Here is a 22644-nt window from a genome sequence, read left to right as displayed (position 1 = left end):
AAATTTAAAGAATGAGAATTTCTAGTTCTGCAGCTCATTTGACTTTCTAATCTAAGATAGATTGACTTTCAGAACTTTAAGTGCATGTTACATCTTTAGAACTCACCTTTTGTGTGTGATGTACCGTCATTTACCACGAGCCAAGAATGGTGGAAGAATCGAGGCTTTATTGAACAAGATGTTGTACCTCCTGTAGCTGGAACCAGCTACTGCGGAGGAGAGCGCACTCTTTTATACGCCGCCTGCTGGGCGGAGCCAGCAGGCACGGATTTTCCGTTGTATCTGTAATATACGGGCAGTGCCGTAATGCATACAATCTACCATAGAACATAGAACATAGAAAATACAGCACAGAACATGCCCTTCGGCCCACGATGTTGTGCCGAACCTTTGTCCTAGATTAATCATAGATTATCATTGAATTTACAGTGCAGAAGGAGGCCATTCGGCCCCCTGAGTCTGCACCGGCTCTTGGAAAGAGCACCCTACCCAAACTCAACACCTCCACCCAACACCAAGGGCAATTTTGGACACTAAGGGCAATTTATCATGGCCAATCCACCTACCCTGCACATCTTTGGACTGTGGGAGGAAACTGGAGCACCCGGAGGAAACCCACGCTGACACGGGGAGGACGTGCAGACTCCGCACAGACAGTGACCCAAGCCGGAATCGAACCTAGGACCCTGGAGCTGTGAAGCAATCGTGCTATCCACAATGCTACCGTGCTGCCCTCAAGAACAAATAAATCTACACTATATCATTTTACCGTAATCCATGTACCTATCCAATAGCTGCTTGAAGGTCCCTAATGTTTCCGACTCAACTACTTCCATAGGCAGTGTATTCCGTGCCCCCACTACTCTCTGGGTAAAGAACCTACCTCTGATATCCCTCCTATATCTTCCACCTTAAATTTATGTCCCCTTGTAATGGTTTGTTCCACCCGGGGAAAAAGTCTCTGACTGTCTACTCTATCTATTCCTCTGATCATCTTATAAACCTCTATCAAGTCGCCCCTCATCCTTCTCCGTTCTAATGAGAAAAGGCCTAGCACCCTCAACCTTTCCTCGTAAGACCTACTCTCCATTCCAGGTAACATCCTGGTAAATCTCCTTTGCACCTTTTCCAAAGCTTCCACATCCTTCCTAAAATGAGGTGACCAGAACTGTACACAGTACTCCAAATGTGGCCTTACCAAGGTTTTGTACAGCTGCATCATCACCTCACGGCTCTTAAATTCAATCCCTCTGCTAATGAACGTTAGCAAACCATAGGCCTTCACAGCTCTATCCACTTTAGTGACAACTTTCAAAGATCTATGAACATAGACCCCAAGATCTCTCTGCTCCTCCACATTGCCAAGAAACTTACCGTTAACCCTGTATTCCGCATTCATATTTGTCCTTCCAAAATGGACAACCTCACACTTTTCAGGGTTAAACTCCATCTGCCACCTCTCAGCCCAGCTCTGCATCCTATCTATGTCTCTTTGCAGCCGACAACAGCCCTCCTTACTATCCACAACTCCACCAATCTTCGTATCGTCTGCAAATTTACTGACCCACCCTTCAACTCCCTCATCCAAGTCATTAATGAAAATCACAAACAGCAGAGGACCCAGAACTGATCCCTGCGGTACGCCACTGGTAACTGGGATCCAGGCTGAATATTTGCCATCCACCACCACTCTCTGACTTCTATCGGTTAGCCAGTTTGTTATCCAACTGGCCAAATTTCCCACTATCCCATGCCTCCTTACTTTCTGCAGAAGCCTACCATGGGGAGCCTTATCAAATGCCTTACTAAAATCCATGTACACTACATCCACTGCTTTACCTTCATCCACATGCTTGGTCACCTCCTCAAAGAATTCAATAAGATTTGTAAGGCAAGACCTACCCCTCACAAATCCGTGCTGACTATCCCTAATCAAGCAGTGTCTTTCCAGATGCTCAGAAATCCTATCCTTTAGTACCCTTTCCATTACTTTGCCTACCACCGAAGTAAGACTAACTGGCCTGTAATTCCCAGGGTTATCCCTAGTCCCTTTTTTGAACAGGGGCATGACATTCGCCACTCTCCAATCTCCTGGTACCACCCCTGTTGACAGTGAGGACGAAAAGATCATTGCCAACGGCTCTGCAATTTCATCTCTTGCTTCCCATAGAATCCTTGGATATATCTCGTCAGGCCCAGGGGACTTGTCTATCCTCAAGTTTTTCAAAATGCTCAACACATCTTCCTTCCTAACAAGTATTTCCTCGAGCTTACCAGTCTGTTTCACATTGTCCTCTCCAATAATATCGCCCCTCTCATTTGTAAATACAGAAGAAAAGTACTCGTTCAAGACCTCTCCTATCTCTTCAGCCTCAATACACAATCTCCCGCTACTGTCCTTGATCGGACCTACCCTCGCTCTAGTCATTCTCATATTTCTCACATATGTGTAAAAGGCCTTGGGGCTTTCCTTGATCCTACCCGCCAAAGATTGTTCATGCCCTCTCTTAGCTCTCCTAATCCCTTTCTTCAGTTCCCTCCTGGCTATCTTGTATCCCTCCAATGCCCTGTCTGACCCTTGTTTCCTCAGCCTTACATAAGTCTCCTTTTTCCTCTTAACAAGACATTCAACCTCTCTTGTCAACCATGGTTCCCTCACTCGACCATCTCTTCCCTGCCTGACAGGGACATACATATCAAGGACACGTAGTACCTGTTCCTTGAACAAGTTCCACATTTCACTTGTGTCCTTCCCTGACAGTCTATGTTCCCAACTTATGCACTTTACTTCTTGTCTGACAACATCGTATTTACCCTTCCCCCAATTGTAAACCTTGCCCTGTTGCATGCACCTATCCCTCTCCATTACTAAAGTGAAAGTCACAGAATTGTGGTCACTATCTCCAAAATGCTCCCCCACTAACAAATCTATCAAGTACTAAATCCAATATTGCCCCTCCTCTGGTCGGACAATCTACATACTGTGTTAGAAAAGCTTCCTGGACACACTGCACAAACACCACCCCATCCAAACTATTTGATCTAAAGAGTTTCCACTCAATATTTGGGAAGTTAAAGTCACCCATGACTACTACCCTGTGACTTCTGCACCTTTCCAAAATCTGTTTCCCAATCTGTTCCTCCACATCTCTGCTACTATTGGGGGGCCTATAGAAAACTCCTAACAAGGTGACAGCTCCTTTCCTATTTCTGACTTCAACCCATACTACCTCATTAGGGTGATACTCCTCGAACTGCCTTTCTGCAGCTGTTATACTATCTCTAATTAACAATGCCACCCCCCCACCTCTTTTACCACCCTTCCTAATCTTATTGAAACATCTATAACCAGGGACCTCCAACAACCATTTCTGCCCCTCTTCTATCCAAGTTTCCGTGATGGCCACCACATCGTAGTCCCAAGTACCGATCCATGCCTTAAGTTCACCCACCTTATTCCTGATGCTTCTTGCGTTGAAGTATACACACTTCAACCCATTTCCGTGCCTGCAAGTACTCTCCTTTGTCAGTGTTCCCTTCGCCACTGCCTCATTACACACTTTGGTGTCCTGAATATCGGCTACCTTAGTTGCTGGACTACAAATCCGGTTCCCATTCCCCAGCCAAATTAGTTTAAACCCTCCTGAAGAGTAGTAGAAAACCTCCCTCCCAGGATATTGGTGCCCCTCTGGTTCACATGCAACCCGTCCTGCTTGTACAGGTCCCACCTTCCCCAGAATGCGCTCCAATTATCCAAATACCTGAAGCCCTCCCTCCTACACCATTCCTGCAGCCACGTGTTCAACTGCACTCTCTCCCTACTCCTAGCCTCGCTATCACGTGGCACCGGCAACAAACCAGAGATGACAACTCTGTCTGTCCTGGCTTTTAACTTCCAGCCTAACTCCCTAAACTTGTTTATTACCTCCACACCCCTTTTCCTACCTATGTCGTTGGTACCAATGTGCACCACGACTTCTGGCTGCTCCCCCTCCCCCTTAAGGATCCTGAAGACATGATCCGAGACATCCCTGACCCTGGCACCCGGGAGGCAACATACCTTCCGGGAGTCTCGCTCGCGACCACAGAATCTCCTATCTATTCCCCTAACCATTAAATCTCCTACAACTATTGCTTTTCTATTCTCCCCCCTTCCCTTCTGAGCCCCAGAGCCAGACTCAGTGCCAGAGACCTGGCCGCTAGGGCCTTCCCCCGGTAGGTCATCCCCCCCAACAGCATCCAAAACGGTATACTTGTTTTGAAGAGGAATGGCCACGAGGGACCCCTGCACTGTCTGCCTGTAACCCAGCTATTCTTGTCCTGTGCCTTGGGTGTGGTTACCTCCCTGTAACTCTTCTCAATCACCCCCTCTGCCTCCCGGATGATCCGAAGTTCATCCATCTTCAGCTCCAATTCCCTAACACGGTCTTTGAGGAGCTGGAGTTGGGTGCACTTCCCGCAGGTATAGTCAGCGGGGACACCGGTGGTATCCCTCACCACCCACATCCTACAGGAGGAGCATGCAACTGGCCTAGCCTCCATCCCCTCTTACCTGACAGAATATAGCTGCCCTGTGGACTAACTAGATCTCCGCCCTCCGACTCTGCTCCCAGTCAGCTACACTTTCTGTATATTCCTGGCTCTCTCCTCACTCTTTGCGGAAATGTCGGAAACAAAATGAAAGGAGCACCTTACTCCCTCCTCACCTAACTCCCTCGGTCACCAAACTCTCACTATAGCACTCAAAATGCACCAAATACAGCACTCAGTGCAAAAAAGACAGCACTCAGTGCAAAAACCACTAGTGGTGTTTACCACATTCATCCCCTGTTAAAGAAAAAGTCCGGCGGGGGTGACGGAAACATTACAAATGAAGTCTGTCGGGGTCTTTGACCCTCCGCCGGGATCGCCTCAGTCACCTGCGACTCCGGGAGCGTGTTGTCCTCGTCTTCGTCACCCCTGAGTGGATCCAGTGGGAGGACGGATCCTGCTGGGGTGGGGGCTGCGGTGAGGTTCGCTGGTGGGAGGGTGGGAGGCGCAGGGGTGAATGAGGCAACCTGGGGGGGGAGCGGTATCAGGTCGGGGTTTGTGGGTGGGGACCCAGCGGGTGCCAGGCCCCGTAGGAGACGGTGTCTTGGCACCCGTCGGGGTGTGCCACATAGGCGTACTGTGGATTTGCATGTAGGAAGCGGACTTTCTCGACCAGGGGGTCCGATTTATGGCTCCGCACATGCTTCCGGAGGAGGACGGGTCCAGGAACTGTCAGCCATGTTGGGAGCGAGACCCCGGAGGTGGACTTCCTGGGGAAGGCAAACTCACTTTCATGAGGGGTCTCGTTAGTGGTGGTGCAGAGGAGCGATCGGATGGAGTGGAGCGAGTCAGGGAGGACCTCCTGCCAGCGGGAGACTGGGAGATTTTTAGACCGCAGGGCCAGCAGGATGGCCTTCCAGACCGTCCCATTCTCCCTCTCCACCTGCCCGTTTCCCCGGGGGTTGTAGCTGGTCGTCCTGCTCGAGGCGATGCCTTTGCTGAGCAGGAACTGACGCAGCTCATCGCTCATGAAAGAGGATCCCCGATCGCTGTGGATGTAGGTGGGGAAACCGAACCGAGTGAAGATGCTGTGCAGGGCTTTAATTATCATGGCAGAAGTCATGTCGGGGCATGGGATGGCAAAAGGGAATTGGGAGCACTCATCAATAACGTTGAGGAAGTACACGTTGCGGTCGGTGGAGGGGAGGGGCCCTTTGAATTCCACGCTGAGGCGTTCAAAGGGGCGGGAGGCCTTCACCAGGTGTGCTCCATCTGGCCGGTAGAACTGCAGCTTGCACTCTGCGCAGACTTGGCAGTCTCTGGTGACGGTCCTGACCTCCTCAATGTCATGATATCCATATTTACATATCATGGTGCAATCACACACACACTGATGGGCAGGTCGACGGACCAATTAACACACATGCAACATCACAGCCAATCACCAGTGAGAGCACACGCACTATAAAACAGGGAACACCACAGTTCCCGCCCATTCCAGCAGGAGATAGCTCAGAGCACAGGGCTCACAACGTGCCACTCAGCCATACACCATGTGCTGAGTGCCTCTCTAAGATAGTGCTAGGGCTGGGTCCACAGGTTAACTGGTGAAGTACAAACCACAGCCAGAAGTTAACAGTTTTTATTATTCAGAACAATAAAACAGAGTTGTACCATGTACAACCATGTTGGTTCGTTTGTACATCGGAACACCCAACACGACATGGTACCAGGACTCGAAACTCCCCAGCAACTGTGAGACCTACCTGCACATCTTCAGTGATCCGCCATCCTGCGCCATGGACACCATCAGCCCGCCGCAGCCGCTCCAAATCTCTGGAAATGTCGGCGTCAACTGGAAGCTGTTTAAACAGCGCTTCCAGCTCTTCCTAGAAGCCACAGACAGGGAGAATGCATCGGACACCAGGAAGATCACCCTCCTCCTCTCCACGGCGGGGCAACACGCCATCCACATCTACAACTCCCTGGCATTCGCGGAAGGCGAGGACAAGACGAAGTACAAGACGGTCCTTCTAAAACTTGAGCAACACTTCAGCGTCAAAGTGTACCTCTTCCAGCAGCGCCTGCAGGGTAGGGATGAGCCTTTTCAATCCTTTTTGACACACCTCCGTATCCTCGCACAGTCCTGCGGCTATGAGGCCACCTCCGATTCCATGATTCGGGACCAGATAGTTTTTGGGGTCACCTTGAACACCCTACGCCAGCAGCTCCTCAAAATAAAAAGCCTCACCCTAGCCACCGCCATCGAAACCTGCGTCCTCCATGAAAACGCAACCAGCCGGTATTCCCAATTCCAGGCGGTCGAATCGGCACGGCAGGGGTCCTACGAGGCCGAGTGGGTCCAGTCGATCGAGTTCCTCCCGGCCCGCGGCCCGGACGAGGGCGGCCATTTTGCGCGCTTTCCAAGGCCTCCCGTGCTTGTAAGCACCAAAAGAGGGGACGTCGGCGCAGAGGGGTGTGATGCGCAGGCGCGCTCTACGCAGGACTGAACTGTGCATGCGCGATGGCGCAACGAACGCCATGACGTCACAACGTGTGGCAACTGTGGATCCGCACATTTAAAGCGGCAATGTCCAGCCAAATCTCGACAATGCCTCCACTGTGGCAAGATGGGCCACTACGCTGCCTGCTGTCGAGCAGCTCAACCTGCCAACGCTCCGCAATTCCGCCAGCCTCGCAGGGACGTGCGGGCCATTCAGCCTCCATACACCGAGTCATACCCTGACGACGTACAGACCGGTGATACCGACGACTGGGACGCCTTCCGCGTTGCGGTAATAGACAGAAATCGGATGTCCCCAAGTAGGACCCACCAGCCGATGCCAGTGCACAACGTTCATCCGGGCGATGAATGATGTGCCACCCTAACGGTCAACACAAATTTGTCGCCCACCTACTAGGCTGGACTTATGAGCCTGTTTGCACATTGGACTCACTGAATTGTTGTGCAATAATGTTAACGTGTTTCTTTCTTGTCGTTCCAGGAGTTCTCTTTCGATATTTGATGATTGCACTTGTTTTGTTTGTGGTACAACCTCGTTGCTCTGTTGCACCTGACACCTTCCGATGTATATAGTTTAGCCTCATGTACATGTTGTAAATATTGCACATACATACGCGGTCGCACTCAGTACACACCAATATTTATTACCATGTAGGCACATATTCTTGTGAAAAGGGGGGATGTCACGATATCCATATTAACATATCATGGTGCAATCATCGGAACACCCAACACGACACTCAATGGAGTAGGGCAGGTTGCGGGCCTTGACAAAATGGAAGAACCGGGTGACCCCCGGGTGGCAGAGGCCATAGTGGAGAGCTCGGAGTTGGTCTACCTGTGTGCTGGCACATGTACCGTGGGATAGGGCATCTGGGGGCACATTGAGCTTCCCCGGGCGATACAAGATCTCATAGTTATAGGTGGAGAGCTCGATCCTCCACCTCAAGATCTTGTCATTTTTGATCTTACCCCGCTGTGTATTATTAAACATGAAGGCAACCGACCGTTGGTCAGTGAGGAGAGTGAATCACCTGCCAGCCAGATAATGCCTCCAACGCCACACAGCTTCCACAATGGCTTGGGCCTCCTTCTCGACAAATGCCAAATTTCAGAGGCATGGAGGGTGCGGGAAAAGAAAGCCACGGGCCTGCCCGCCTGGGTGAGAGTGGCAGCCAGAGCCATGTCCGATGCATCGTTCTCCACTTAGAAGGGGAGGGACTCGTCGACTGCGTGCATCGTGGCCTTGGCGATGTCCGCCTTGATGTGATTGAAGGCCTGGCGGGCCTCAACCGTCAGGGGAAAAACTGTGGACGTGATGAGTGAGCGGGCCTTGTCCACATAATTAGGGATCCACTGGGCGTAATATGAGAAAAACACCTGGCAACGTTTCAGGGCCTTGGGGCAGTGGGGAACAGGGAGTTCCAGGATGGGGCACATGAGGTCGGGGTCGGGCCCTAGGACTCCATTTTCCACTACATAGCCGAGGATGGCTAAAGGGTTGATGCGGAACACGCATTTCTCCTTGTTGTAGGTGAGGTTAAGGAGTTTGGCGGTATGGCGGAATTTTTGGAGGTTTGCGACGTGGTCCTGCTGACCGTGGCCGCAGGTGGTGACGTTATCTAGGTACGGGAAGGTGGCCCGCAGTCTGTACCGGTCAACCATTCGGTCCATCTCTCGCTGGAAGACCAAGACCCCAATGGTGACGCCGAAGGAACCCTAAGGAAGTGATGGAGGTGGCCATCTGCTTCGAACGCAGTGTATTGGCGGTCCTCCGGGTGGATGGGGAGCTGGTGGTAGGTGGACTTCAAGTCTACTGTGGAAAAGACTCGATACTGCGCAATCTGATTGACCATGTCAGATATGCGTGGGAGGGGGTACGCGGCGAGCTGCGTGTACCGATTGATGGTCTGACTGTAGTCAATGACCATCCTGTGCTTCTCCCAGTTTTCACTACCACTACTTGAGCTCTCAAGGGCTGTTGCTGGCCTCAATGATCCCCTCCCGCTGAAGCCGTTGGACCTCCGACCTGATGAAGATCCTGTCCTGGGCACTGTACCGTCTGCTCCTAGTGGCGACGGGTTTGCAGTCCGGGGTGAGGTTCGCAAACAGGGAAGGTGGATTGACCTTAAGAGTCGTGAGGCCGCAGATGGTGAGGGGAGGCAGGGGTCCGCCGAATTTCAAAGTCAGGCTTTGGAGATGGCACTGAAAATCCAGGCCAAGCAGAGGTGGGGGAGGACGTAGAGCCTGAAGTTGCTGAACTCTACGCCCTGGACGGTGAGGGTCACGATACAGTACCCCCGGATTTCAACGGAATGGGATCCGGAGGCCAGGGAGATTTTCTGGTACCGGGAGGGAGCAGCGCCTTACCGTAGTGGGGTGGATGAAGCTCTCTGTGCTCCCGGAGTCAAAGAGACAGGTCGTCTCGTGACCGTTGATCTTCACCGTCGTCATAGCGGTCACAAGGTTGCGGGGCCAAGACTGATCCAGGGTGATGGAGGCGAGCTGCGGAAGATGCTGGGAGGTCCCGGGCTGATCAGCGGTGGCAGAGTTGCAGTAGGCGACGAACGGTCAGACGAGCAGCAGTCCTAAGGCGCGGTCCAAAATGGCGGCGAAGATGGCGGCGCCCATGGGGCGCACATGGCGGGCGGAATCAAAGATGGCGGCAATCAAAGATGCTTGTTGTGAGCTGGAGTCGGCAGCTGGTGAGGCCCACGATGCCCACAAGGGTGCCACGTGGTTGGGGGCGTAGGACTGCAGGTTATGGGAGGCCACTTCTAGTGAGTTAGTGAGCTGCCTAGTCCCCGCGAGATCGAGTGTACCCCCTTCCAATAGTTGCTGGTGGACGTACGTAGACTTCATGCCCGTGACATAAGCGTCTCTAATTAAAAGCTCGGTGTGTTGGACTGCCGAAACTGCCGGGCAGTCACAGTTCCTACCGAGGATCTGTAGGGCCTGTAAGAAATCGTCCAGAGTCTCTCCGGGAAGTTGCTGTCTCGTGGCCAGGAGGTGCCTGGCGTACACTTGATTCACCGGTTTAACGTAATGTCCCTTCAGGAGCATCATTGCTTCTGAGTAGGTGGGCGCATCCCGGATGAGGGGAAAAATGTCAGGGCTCACCCGTGAGTAGAGGACTTGGAGCTTCTGCGAGTCCGAGGGTTCTTCAGTGGCTGCTCTGAGGTAGCCTTCGAAGCAGGCTAGCCAGTTGGCTGCGTGAAGGCTCAGCTGCAGGCGATCAGGCTTGATGAGGAAATCCATCTTTTAAAACCTTGTTCAATAAATTGATGTACCGTAATTACCACGAGACGAGAATGGTGGAACAATCGAGGCTTTATTGAACAAGATGTTGTGCTGGAACCAGAATGGCTGCAGCGCAGGAGAGCACACACTTTTATATGCCGCCTGCTGGGCGGAGCCAGCAGGCAGGGATTTACTGTCGTACCTGTAATATACGGGCAGTGCCGTAATACATACAATATACCATAAGTGGTGTATACCACAGTGTGTGTGTGTACATGTATGTGTGTGTGGGTCTGCCTGTCTGTCTGTGTGAATGAGGAATGGATGTTGGTTGCGATTACTTTCTGGGTCTTATGAGAAATAAATGTTTATCCTTTCTTATGATTTTAACTTAATGTAAAGCCTGTTTTGTCTCTTTTCTTTCAAGCCACTGCACTCAAGTGGTTAAAGCACGCCTTCTCAAAATGCATCTTATTATGATCAGGACAGAGGTGGAATTATAGATTTTTGATTCCCAAATAAATATCTCCAATTCATCACTAAATAATTTGAATGACATGGAAACCACAAGAGTTCAGCCCCTTTAGGTGTCAATTACCTTAGACAGTAACCATGGTGATCTTGGATTAAAGAGAACATAGAATCCAGACATGTCAGGTTTGATTTCTCTTTGCAGGTCTTTCACTGAGTGGCCGCCCAGGCCTTTTCTGTCAAAATTGCAGCCAAGCGCTATGGGACCCCTAACTTACATAGTTTTTAACAATATTCTTTCATGAGGTGTGAGCGTCATTTGAAAGGCCCAGATTGAGGCAAATGATATCATCCAAGCCACTCTGCCTGATTTATATTTTACATTGGCGGATGTTGAAAGTAACCTGGAGAACTATCACTCCTTCCTGATTGGAGGCAGATGCACTAGATGTTGTCGTCAAAGGATGTCAAAATAAATCTAAACAATATTGTAATAGCTCCATCAGGCACTCCGAACTGAACAACTGTCTACCAGTTATCTAGATGTCACAATAAATTGCAGTTTAATACAGTTAGGAAGAAAAAAAGATTTGCCAGTAAAACATCTGAAGCGCTGGAAATAGAATAGTCAAAACATGAAACCGCATAAAATCAATAGCATCATGATAAACATGCTGAACAAATACTGCAGAGAACAGAAATGGACTGGCAACAGACTTAAAGATTATTATTTGGCCAAACCAGTTCCATCCATTTGTCCTGAAGAGCTACAATCCGGATCCTGCAACAGGTACAGGATCCCAGTTTCCATAAATGAATAGCTTCTCCTCTCTTTTGCGTAGCAGCATTGGGCACCCGCTTAAAAACCTGCCAGAAAATTGATTTAAACAGACAAATGGATGCACAAGATCCTCATCAGATGGGCAGCACGGTAGCATGATGGTTAGCACTGTTGCTTCACAGCGCCAGGGTTCCAGGTTCGATTCCCGGCTTGGATCACTGTTTGTGCGGAGTATGCACGTTCTCCCCGCATCTGCGTGGGTTTCCTCCAGGTGCTCCGGTTTCCTCCCACAAGTCCCAAAAGACGTGCTGTTAGGTGAATTGGACATTCTGAATTCTCCCTCTGTGTACCCGAACAGGCGCCGGAATGTGGCGACTAGGGGCTTTTCACAGTAACGTCATTGCAGTGTTAATGTAAGTCTACTTGTGACAATAAAGATTATTATTATTACCTGTGACTCATCGGTCATTCAGGCAAGAAATAGATGGTTGTCAGTTGACCAGTTTTGGTCTCCTTTTCTGAGGAAGGATGTTCTTGCTCTTGAGGGAGTGCAGCGAAGGTTTACCAGACTGATTACATGGATGGCGGGACTGTCATATGAGCAGAGATTGACTAGGTTAGGATTGTTCTCACTGGAGTTCAGAAGAATGAGGGGGGATTTCATAGAGACGTATAAAATTCTAAGAGGACTAGACAGGGTAGATGCAGGGAAGATGTTCCCAATGGTAATTGTGTCCAGAACAAGGGGTCACAGTCTGAGGATTTAGGGTAAACCATTTCGGACAGAGGTGGGGAGACATTTCTTCACCCAAAGAGTGGAGAGCCTGTGGAATTCATTACCACAGGAAGTAGTTGATGCTAAAACATTGAATATATTCAAGAGACGGCTAGATATAGCACTTGGGGCGAATGGGATCAAAGGTTATGGGGAGAAAGCAGGATTAGGCTGTTGAGTTGGATGATCAGCCATGATCGTAATAAATGGCAGAGCAGGCTCGAAGGGCCAAAAGGCCTCCTCCTGCTCCTATCTTCAATGTATCTCTGTATCATCCTTCCCAATGGCTTTGAAGTTAGGTTTTGGGTTATTAGTATAAGAATATTCTTACCTCTCAGCCGATAAAATATTAGTAAGAAGTCTTACAACACCGGGTTAAAGTCCAACAGGTTTGTTTCAAAGAGGTCATTCCTCTTCATTCACCTGAGGAAGGAGCAGTTCTCCAAAAGCTAGTGATTTGAAACAAACCTGTTGGACTTTAACCTGGTGTTGTAAGACTTCTTACTGTGCTCACCCCAGTCTAACGCCGGCATCTCCACATCATGGATAAAGTATTAGAAAGCTGTCCCATTCCCAAAAACTGCACTTGTGGCGGAGTAGCAAACTGTTGACTAGTAAGGCAATGTTTATACCAAGCAGCATGTAAAACACAGCAAGACAATGTGGGATAGTTAAGTTCCAATCTTTCAGCTGATAACGATACCTGTTTAATAAAAATCCTTACAAAAGGACCACTTCTGTTTTCCTCATACTGCACACAAACTTGATTTAAAATAATGTGATCTTTAGCACCACAGCACCACTGTAACTTCATTTCATATGATTTCTGTCTCAGCTCTTTGAACATCAGAGCTGTAAATGTGAACATGTGTTTTTACTCTAGCGATCATTATTCCCAGAAACTGCATCAGTCTTAATCACATTTCTTTAAAGTAGTGAATGACTCTCCTGCACTCTGTGGCCGGGGCTGACACCTGGTCAGTTTTAGTCAAACTGGGTTTTCCAGAGCATGCAGACAATTTAATGGATACCTCAATATCTTTATTTTTAACATTCAGCGATCTCTTCTTTCCTGTTATTTCTGCATCTTGTGATGAAGAAATATGAAGGCTAAATTGTGCAGCCCAGAAATCAGATACAGGATTGGCAGTACATGATTAATCTACACGTATTGTTTGCAATGCAGGCTGTATGCCAACTTTGTGATGCTTACTCATTTGAATGATGTTTGCATCTAGCCAGTGATAACACACATTTCTCCTTGGTTGGATGCATCAAAAGGACGGCAATATTGTGAGTGGCTATAGCACCATTCAAAGCTGACCTGCACCTCTTAAAGGGAAGGCTGCCTGAGCAGGGGCTTGTGAGTCATGCTTGAAGACATTCTGACCTGAGAAAGAATGAGGAATGATACAACATGTTGACTTTAGTTTGTTTGTACAGCAAAAATCTTAAAACGTGAAATGCTGTTGTGCAATCATTTGACTTGGTCACTTGGAATTCAAACAATTTTTTTAAATTAGAGGTCTCTACAGGGATTGTCTCTGCCAAGAAAGAATGATGTAACTGACTGTCATTGAATCAAAATCCTCAGTGACCTCCCTTACACAACAATAGTGGGGGAACAATGGGATGTCGCAAATACTTCTAACTCCAGCCTGGAAATAACCAGATGCATAAAACTTTGTCATGTCTGGCAATGCGATCGCTTCTCGGCCTTTTGGCTAAGATGAGCGTGGGATCAGGTGTAATGCCTGGATCTGGTATGTCTCTCTTGTGGGGACCATGAATTGGATTCAAGGATCTGGATTAGGGGTTTGCCACTGTCCACACTCTGAGCTCTGGCTTTGTAACTCTGATTAAAGTAATAAAAAATAACATTTTTTTTAAATGCGGTCCTCATCCTGCTCTAAGTTGGCAGTTGTAGTGGTAGGAGGTGGTACTTTTCAATGAGGACATTGTTAAGAATTGGGGAAAATTAAGATTAAAAATAAAATAAAATAGGGAGATGTCTGAAGAGATGTTGAGAAGCAAATTAGCATATCGGTGAGTGAAGCAAATATTTACCTAAGTGACTAGAGGGAGACAATAGAAAACTATGGAAGAGGTAACTTCAAAGTAGAGAGATAAGGAAATTGACATGTAATTTCAAAAAGCCGACTTCACAGGGTGGATAACGTCAAAGGGAAAAATGGTATATCCATAACACAATGACTGGGGGAAAGGGGAGACAGAGATAAACACAGATAAGCTAGCATCAGCCACACCAAGCTGCAGAAAGTCTCCTGTAAATAAGATATTGCTAAACTGACAGCTGGTTTAGCACTGGGCTAAATAGCTGGCGTTTAAAGCAGACCAAGGCAGGCCAGAAGCACGGTTCAATTCCTGTACCAGCCTCCCCGAACAGGCGCCGGAATGTGGCGACTAGGGGCTTTTCATGGTAACTTCATTGAAGCCTACTTGTGACAATAAGCCATTTTCATTTCATTTTCAGTTAAGATCAAAACTCGAAACAAACCGATTTCACCTTCGCTAAAACTGAAGATGATTTTCCTAAATGTGGCCACGTAACCTGTGTGTGGTAACTATTTGCTGGATTTAGCAAGTAGAGTTATATAATATTGGACAAAAACAAATTACTATGGATGCTGGAATCTGAAACTAAAACGGAAAATACTGGGCAATCTTAGATCTGTGGAGAGAGAAGGGACCTAATGTTTCAACTCTGGATTACTCTTTGTCAAAGCTGGAGTCAACTGGAAATAGGATCAGATTTATGTTGTGGGGGGAGTGTGAAGCAGTGGGGCTGGATAGAGTGCCAGCAATAGGTGGCAGGACAGCAGGACAAAGGGAATGCAAATGGTGTAGATAATAAGACGGGTGCTGAAAGTGGCACATTAAGAGGTCAGAATGCATTAATGACAGAACAAAGGTTGAGCATTATGTCAAAGGACAAGCTGGAACACGGAACAGATGGCCCAAGTGGGGTGGGGGGGGGGGGGGGGGGTGCAATGCTGAGGGAAAAACGGATCGATGGAGGAAATGAAAATGATTTGATAGGAATAAAAATGGAGTGAAGATGGAGGAGAGAGTTCGCAGTCTGAAGCTGTTGAACTCAGTGTTAAGTCCGGAAGGCTGTAACGTGCCTAATCGAAAGATGAGGTGCTGCTCCCCCCAGTCTGCGTTGGGCTTCACTGGAACATTGCAGCAGACCAAAGACATGTGGACATGAGAGCAGGATGGTGAGTTGAAATGGCAAGTGACAGGAAGGTCTGGGTCCTGCTTACGAATGGACCAAAGGTGTTCTGCAAAGTGGTCACCAAGACTGTATTTAGTCCCTCCACCGTTTCTGGTGAAGGCAGGACCTGTACAAGTGAGACGGTCTACATCTGAACCAGAGTGGGACTAACATCCTTGCTGGCGGGTTTGTTAGTGCTGTTGGGAGGAGTTTAAACAAATTCGGCAGGGGAGGGGATGCAGACTGTTAGCAGAATAGGGACACAGCATAACATAGAAAAACAATCAAGTCAGAGGGAATACAGCAGTAGTAAGTTTCAAGGGAGTAAGACAAGGTTGGATGGCTTCTACTTTAATACCAGGAGAATTACAGGTAAAATGGATGAGTTGAGGGCAATGATTGACACGTGCAATTGTGATATAGTAGCCATCATGGATACATGGTTGAGGGAAGGACAGGATTGGCAGCTCAGCATCCCGTGATATAGAATTTTCAGGTGAGACAGAGGTGGGGGTAAAAGAGGAGGAGGCATTGCATTATTAGTTAAGGAGTCAGTTACTGCAGCAAGGAGAGATGATATCTTGGAGGGAAGCTTTGTGGGTAGAGCTCAGCAATAAAAATGGTACAGCCACATTGCTAGGTGTTTATTATAGACCCCCAGAGAGTCAGTGGGAATTTGAGGAGAAAATATGTGCGCAATTTGCAGAGGTGTGTAAAAATAATAATAGGGTAATTATATTAGGTGATTTCAACTTTCTCAACATTAATTGGGATAGTCATTGTGTTAAGGGCTTAGATGGAGTGGAGTTCTTAAAATGTAGAGAGGAGATCATTATAGCTCAATATGTAGAGGGTCCAACAAGGGACATTGCAGTGCTTGACCTAATTCGGGGGAATTAAGTCAGACAGGTGGTTGATGTGTTGGTGGGGGAGCATTTTGGTGATAGCGACCAGAACATTGTACAATTTAAGTTGTTATGGACAAAGAAATAGACAAGTTGCAAACTAAGTAACACTAGCCTCCTGCTGAGAATCCTTGTCCACCTCCTCCCCCTCCATCTTCCAAAAATGTGTCTTGTGTGTGACCTCTGTTCATTCTCCAAGTCATTCTTTATTCCAGAGGTGCTGGTGCAGCCACACACCTTGGAGCAACTGCTTCATGCAAGAGTCATGAAGTCAGTAAAATGTCCCTCGCCATGGGCCACACCACTCACTATTAGCTTTGGTAACTTGAAACAACTATAAAAAGCACAATTTTCAATTCCTGAAGGGAATCTTAAAATTAGGATTCCTCATGAGGCAATAACCCCCCGATGATGCACAACTGACCACTTTTAAAGTTTTCATGACATCTCTGAAAATACTGCAGTGAATAGATCGAATAGCTTCCAAATTGGCTTTTACAAAGGCCCATCCATTATACTTGGCCTTAAAATGGCATCAGCAATGGACAGCCGAATATTTTGTTCTGATCACTGAAGCATGCCTTCATTATTTGTTTTTGTGAGTTTCAAGATGCATTTCTCTGGTACCTCCTGCTTATGAACCTTTCAGCAGCCATGAGTCATGGCAAAATTACTCTGTGTCAAAGATGTTTTTATCATGTCTTGTAATTGTCTTAGTTGTTAATTCTGTGTCATATTTATATAACCATCAAATGTGCTCTTAATCATTTCAATATGAAAGATCATATTAGCTTGCTCTGTTTTGCAATAAAATGGGTTATGGAAGTTACCTCATTAAAGTTCTTTCTCATTTTCAGGCAGGAAATTATTTGAAGGCATTGTAAATTATTGATTTGCATCAAGTATGATAATTACATTGTCCAAGAATCTATTTATTTTTTCTTAATGTTATTCTCACACCATCTCTATAAACTCATTTATGAATATGTTTATGCATGCAGATGAAAACGTGATCACAGTATGAACTTCGCCAGTACAGAAATCATACTGATATATTGAGATTGTCAGTTCAAAAATAGGAGGAACATTAAACAGTTGTGAGCATCACTGATCATCATTTCATTTGCTAGTTTCAACATGAGTTAGGTTTCAGCTGGTGTAGCACAGGTTGCCATATCAGAGATGATAACTTTACCCCCGGAAAAAAAATAGCACCAGGATTGCTGCAAACTGAATGACCAGGAAGCTTGATTAAGCCAGATTCGCACAGACAGAATTTACAATGCAGGAAGAGGCTATTCGGCCCATCAAGTCTGCATCAGCCCTTGGAAAGTGCACCCTATCTAAGCCCCCATCTCCACCCTATCCCCGGAACCCAGTAACCCCACATAACATTTTTGTTTTTGCACACTAAGGGCAATTTAGCATGGCCGATCCACCTAACCTGCATATCTTTGGACTGTGGGAGGAAACAGGAACACCCGGAGGAAACCCATGCAGACACAGGGAGAACGTGAAGACTCCGCACAGACAGTGATCCAAGCTGGGAATTGAACCTGGGACCCTGGAGCAACAGTGCTAACCACTACGCTACCGTGCCGGACAGATTGAGCAAGGTTAGTTCACATGAATGTGTATGTGTTCCAGGGACATTATTCACCAGCACAGGGAGGACTATGACTGAAAGTGGGCAGGGTAGCAGTAGCTTTTAAAGTGTTAGAGTCTTCCTTCCTGTCAAAGGCTTTCATAAAGTCCATGTGCATACCCCACTACATCTCATTTTCCATCATGTCCTCAAAGAATTCTGTGAGATTCGTCAAGCATGATTGCCCCTTTTTGGAAGAAATGGGTATTACATTGACCCCATTCTCTCATCCTCCAGCACATGTCACACAGTGGAACTCAAAAATATTTTGTGGCCACTTTGAACCCCATTCAAAACCAATACAGTTAACAGTTAAAATCAGGCTCAGAATTTCTAACCTCTCTACAATTTAAACACCCATCTCCTTCAGGATCCTAAGATGTATCCTTTTGAGACCTAGAATTCGTTTTTTTCCCAGCCCAACCAAGTAATCTAGATTTTTCCTGTTAGACATATTACTTATCTTACACTGAGCTACTTAAGGGGCGCGATTCTCCAGCCTCGTTATGTTCTCGCTCAAGCGAAACGAAGCCAGTGAATAGCGGGAGAGACCAAAAACGAGATCCGCGCCAGGCGGCGAACAGTTTGCGATGCCACTGACCCGCTCTCATAGGCGAAATTGGGACCTCGCCGTAGCATGGCGGAAAAGACAATTATCACCAATTAAGTCCTATTTCCATACAATTGACGGGAGCCACCTCATATCCAACATCCTCCTGTCATCCAGCGGCCTCCCCAGCAAGTGGTCACGCTGGCGACGATTAATACTCCTTTTGAAAAATGTGAACCTGGCGGAAAAACGTCTTTGGGGAGCCGAGGAGATGAGTAGCCACCTTTGCTCACAGCCAAAGAGCCCGGTGGTGCTGCACTTGCCCAGTGCTCAGTGAGGGGTGGGGGGCCTCGGCTGGGGAGTGGGGGACCCTCCGTAGGGGTGGGCCACTATGGGAGGGTGGGTGGGAAGTGCTGGGGGAGCAACCGGGGGCAACCGCACATGGCACCACCATGCCAACCTATGGATCATGTGTACCCGTCCCACGGGAAACCCTTGTCCCTGCCTGTCTGCTCTACCGGCCACCCATAACCCCCACCGACTGCTGAGGCCTCTGGTTATGCGGCTGAAGTCTATTGCTAATAGGGAATTGGTAATTGTGGTTAAGTGAGCATTTCACACAACTCAAGTGGATCTCCGTGGGTGGGTGGGACATGTACCATGTGGGAGTCATTGCCTAGCATCCCAATCACACCTTGATGCGTGGACACTGTGCTTGAACACTGCGACAGGCAACACCACACACGCAGCAGCAAACATCCGAACACTCAGGGTATGGAACACAGCTCCGGGAACATGTCCATGGACGGAGGGTAGTGAAGGGGGTGATGCCTGGTGAGATGGGCCAAGGGTTCGGAGAGAAGCCCGCATTGCAGAAGAAAGTGACAGAGGCATCATACTAGTTGTGCAAAAAGGTGTTTATTGTGTTTTAGAATTCCCCACCTTCCCAATGGTACTGCCCCTCCTCCACCCCCAGCCTCCTCACTGCCTACCTACCCCCCTGCGCCCTCCCCACCTCCTCTGGTGCCCTCAGCGATCCTCGATGTGCTTTGCCTTCCTAGCTCTACCACTCCGTCTAGGTATCTCACCAGGGTGCACATCTGAGGTGGAGGCAGCCAACTGCTTACCTTGTCCCATGGCCTTCGATGCCCCTGGCAGACATCCTCTGGCGGCTCCGTAGCCGGAGGGCCCTGGCTCACTTGTCGGCGGCTCATGCACAGCAGTGCCGCCCTGTTCTGTGTGCTGGCTGTGAGGCGCGGCCTCAACAGAGGGGTGGAACGCAGGGGAGCTAATGGCCACCGTCGTCATTCCATGGGGAGGGTCCGGGTTGGCACTCAACGCCCCTTCCTCCTTCGCAGTGCCTTCAGGGCCATCGGATTTACCTTGGGATGAAGGGGCAACTGGTTCAAGCCCCGGCTTCCCCTTCATCATCTGGCTCTGCCAGCTCTGGTGGTTCCCCAAGGCCTGCACCATTGTGTCGACGCCCTCAGCGATGGTCCTCAGGGACTGGGACATACTCTGCAGCGCCTCAGCAATGCCCACCTGTGACTGGGTCAAGCTCCACAGCGCCTTGGCCATGCCCACCTGAGAGCAGAACATGTTCCACAGAACCTGATCAAGGTCAGCCTGGTACTGGGTGACATCCCCCAGCGAGGCAGACATTCTGTCGAGACCCTCAGCCATGGCCGTCACTGACTGTGCAACACCTTGGACACCTTCACTAATGGTGCCAACGTTGTGCATCAGGCTCTCCACTGCAGTCGCTACCCTAGCAGTGTTGGCCACGGTGCCATGCATTGACGGCAACATCTCCTGTGCCCGTAGCCTCTGGGACTCCTCCAAGTAGCTATGGATCTGCTGGAGTGTCGCTGACATCTCGCTTTGAATATCCTGGCTGCACCCTAATGTCTCCATCAGCTCCGGGATGACCTCTTCCACAGGCTCAGCATCAGGCTGGGACCCAGCTGGATCCTGGGATCCAGCAGATCTCTGACTGCTGTCTCGCCTGGAGGTTCCGACCTCCACCTGATGTACATCAGCAGCAGTGTGGTGCTCACCAGAAGCCTGACCACTAACATTTCCCACCGAGGTCATTTATCTGCACTGGTGGAGGGTGGGGATGACAGTTGTGATGCAGCTAGTATGGTGGCATCCTCGGAGTTCTCCTCCGAGATGGTCTCATGGGTGCCTGGAGATGGGTCCACCCAGGATGGGTCGGCGCTATCGGCTGGAAGACCTGCGTTGGAATGGACATCTGGTCAGTGGGAGGGATGGGTCAGTCAGTAACAACACACGTTTGACAGGTCCTCCCGGTGGAGCCCGGTGGTTTCTCACCTCTGTGGTGTCCTCCAGCCTCCGCATTGCTGACCGCCCTGTCCTGGGCCACACTGATCACCTCCAGGGCACACTGCTCGAAGGTGGTAAGAATCCTGATGTCTGGCATACCACCGCCAGTCTGGGCCCTCTCCCCGCAATCGTGGGAGAGCTTTTCCTGAGGAGACACAGAGGGGTTATCGGTAGCCACACGCGTGGTTTACAGTGGTGGGAGAAGGGGTGTGAAGGAAGGGTTGGGGGGTTGAAGGGGGAGGGGGGTGGAGGAAAAATTGGGGGGGGGGGGTTGAAGGCGGAAGGAGAGTGGACGCTCCCGTGGGGGTATAGAAGTCTTGGGAAGGTGTGGTGGGGTGTTGTTGTCTACTCGCTCGTGCTGCCCGGTATAGGTCATTGACCATCTTCCTGCACAGGAGGCCAGTCCTCCTGGTCACACTCCCCGAACTCACAGCCACTGCCACCTCATTCCAGGCAGCACTGGCTGCCCTTTGTCTGACCCTCCTGGACCCTCAGGGGAACAGGGTATCCCTCCTGGCTTTCACAGTGACTAGCAGACTCCCCAGGTCTGCGTCCCTGAATATTGAGGCTGTTCTCGACGCCATTGTTGCGAGCTGGCTGGGGTTGGCTGAGCAAATGCAGCTTAACTGCTGCTCGACCTTGTTAACGGGGGGCTGGCGACCGCGGTGCCAGCGAATCAACTGGTGAGCCATCATTTGCGCCGAGAAGCCCGTGAGGCCTCGTTAAGTGGACCAATTCATGTTGAATTGCGTTGCCGGCCTCGCTACCACACTTCCCGCTCGGTACCACACTTAGATATCTGTTGGAGAATCGTGCCCAAGGTTTCACCTCCTCTCAAACATTGGGTGGAATTTTGTGCCCTCCCCCATGGTAGGTTATGGGGCAGCAGGGCATTTAATCAGGCAGGAGAGTGGCCGGTTGAGATCCTGCCATTTTCATGCTTCCACCCCAGTTAAGTCCCTGGTGGGAAGGCCCAATGGTGCTGCGTTCAATAGAGTCACAGCCTCGGAACAGCTGCTTTTGGCGGGCAAGATTTCCACCCCCAGAGTCCTTGATCCTGGGGAAAGGTCCACCGTTGGCCTGTCGAGTGCCCTAGTGAAACAAGATATGGCAGGCCTTCATGAAGAAGTGTGAAGCTTGGCTCTCACTTGTCTCTCTCACTGGCAGGCGAGACCTCCATCACCTCCACAAAATTCCACCCATTGGCCAGGATTTTCCAACCCCGACCCCCCCGCCCCACGGCAGGTTTTCCCACAGCAGAGGTGGCTTGCATTTGGCCGCCAGCAGGATCTTCTGATCCTGCCAAAGTCACTGGCAATTTGCATGGCTCTCCCATCCAAGCGCTAAGGAACCCACGGCAGGATCAACTTCGGTGTGGCCAGAAGATTCCCCCCCGGCAGAAAGTGCTGGAAAACCCCTCCGTTCTTCGATTAAGACCAATGCAAAACACTCAGTGTAGGTGAAAATATTCACGAATAGACCTTTGAGTGAGTAAAGAAGCAGTTTATTAATTTTCAGAGCTTTGGGAGTAAAGGCTTTTGACCCCCACGGTCTGTGCAGCACCTTTTCTCGCCTGAGCTGAGGTCGCACTGGGTTAATATACAGAAGGAAAGCGGAATGAGTTTGCATTCGCATTTAC

This window comes from Scyliorhinus torazame, chromosome 2, assembly GCF_047496885.1.
Source record: "Scyliorhinus torazame isolate Kashiwa2021f chromosome 2, sScyTor2.1, whole genome shotgun sequence".
In the NCBI taxonomy this organism is placed as follows: Eukaryota; Metazoa; Chordata; class Chondrichthyes; order Carcharhiniformes; family Scyliorhinidae; genus Scyliorhinus; species Scyliorhinus torazame.
This window is presented reverse-complemented; position numbering follows the sequence as displayed.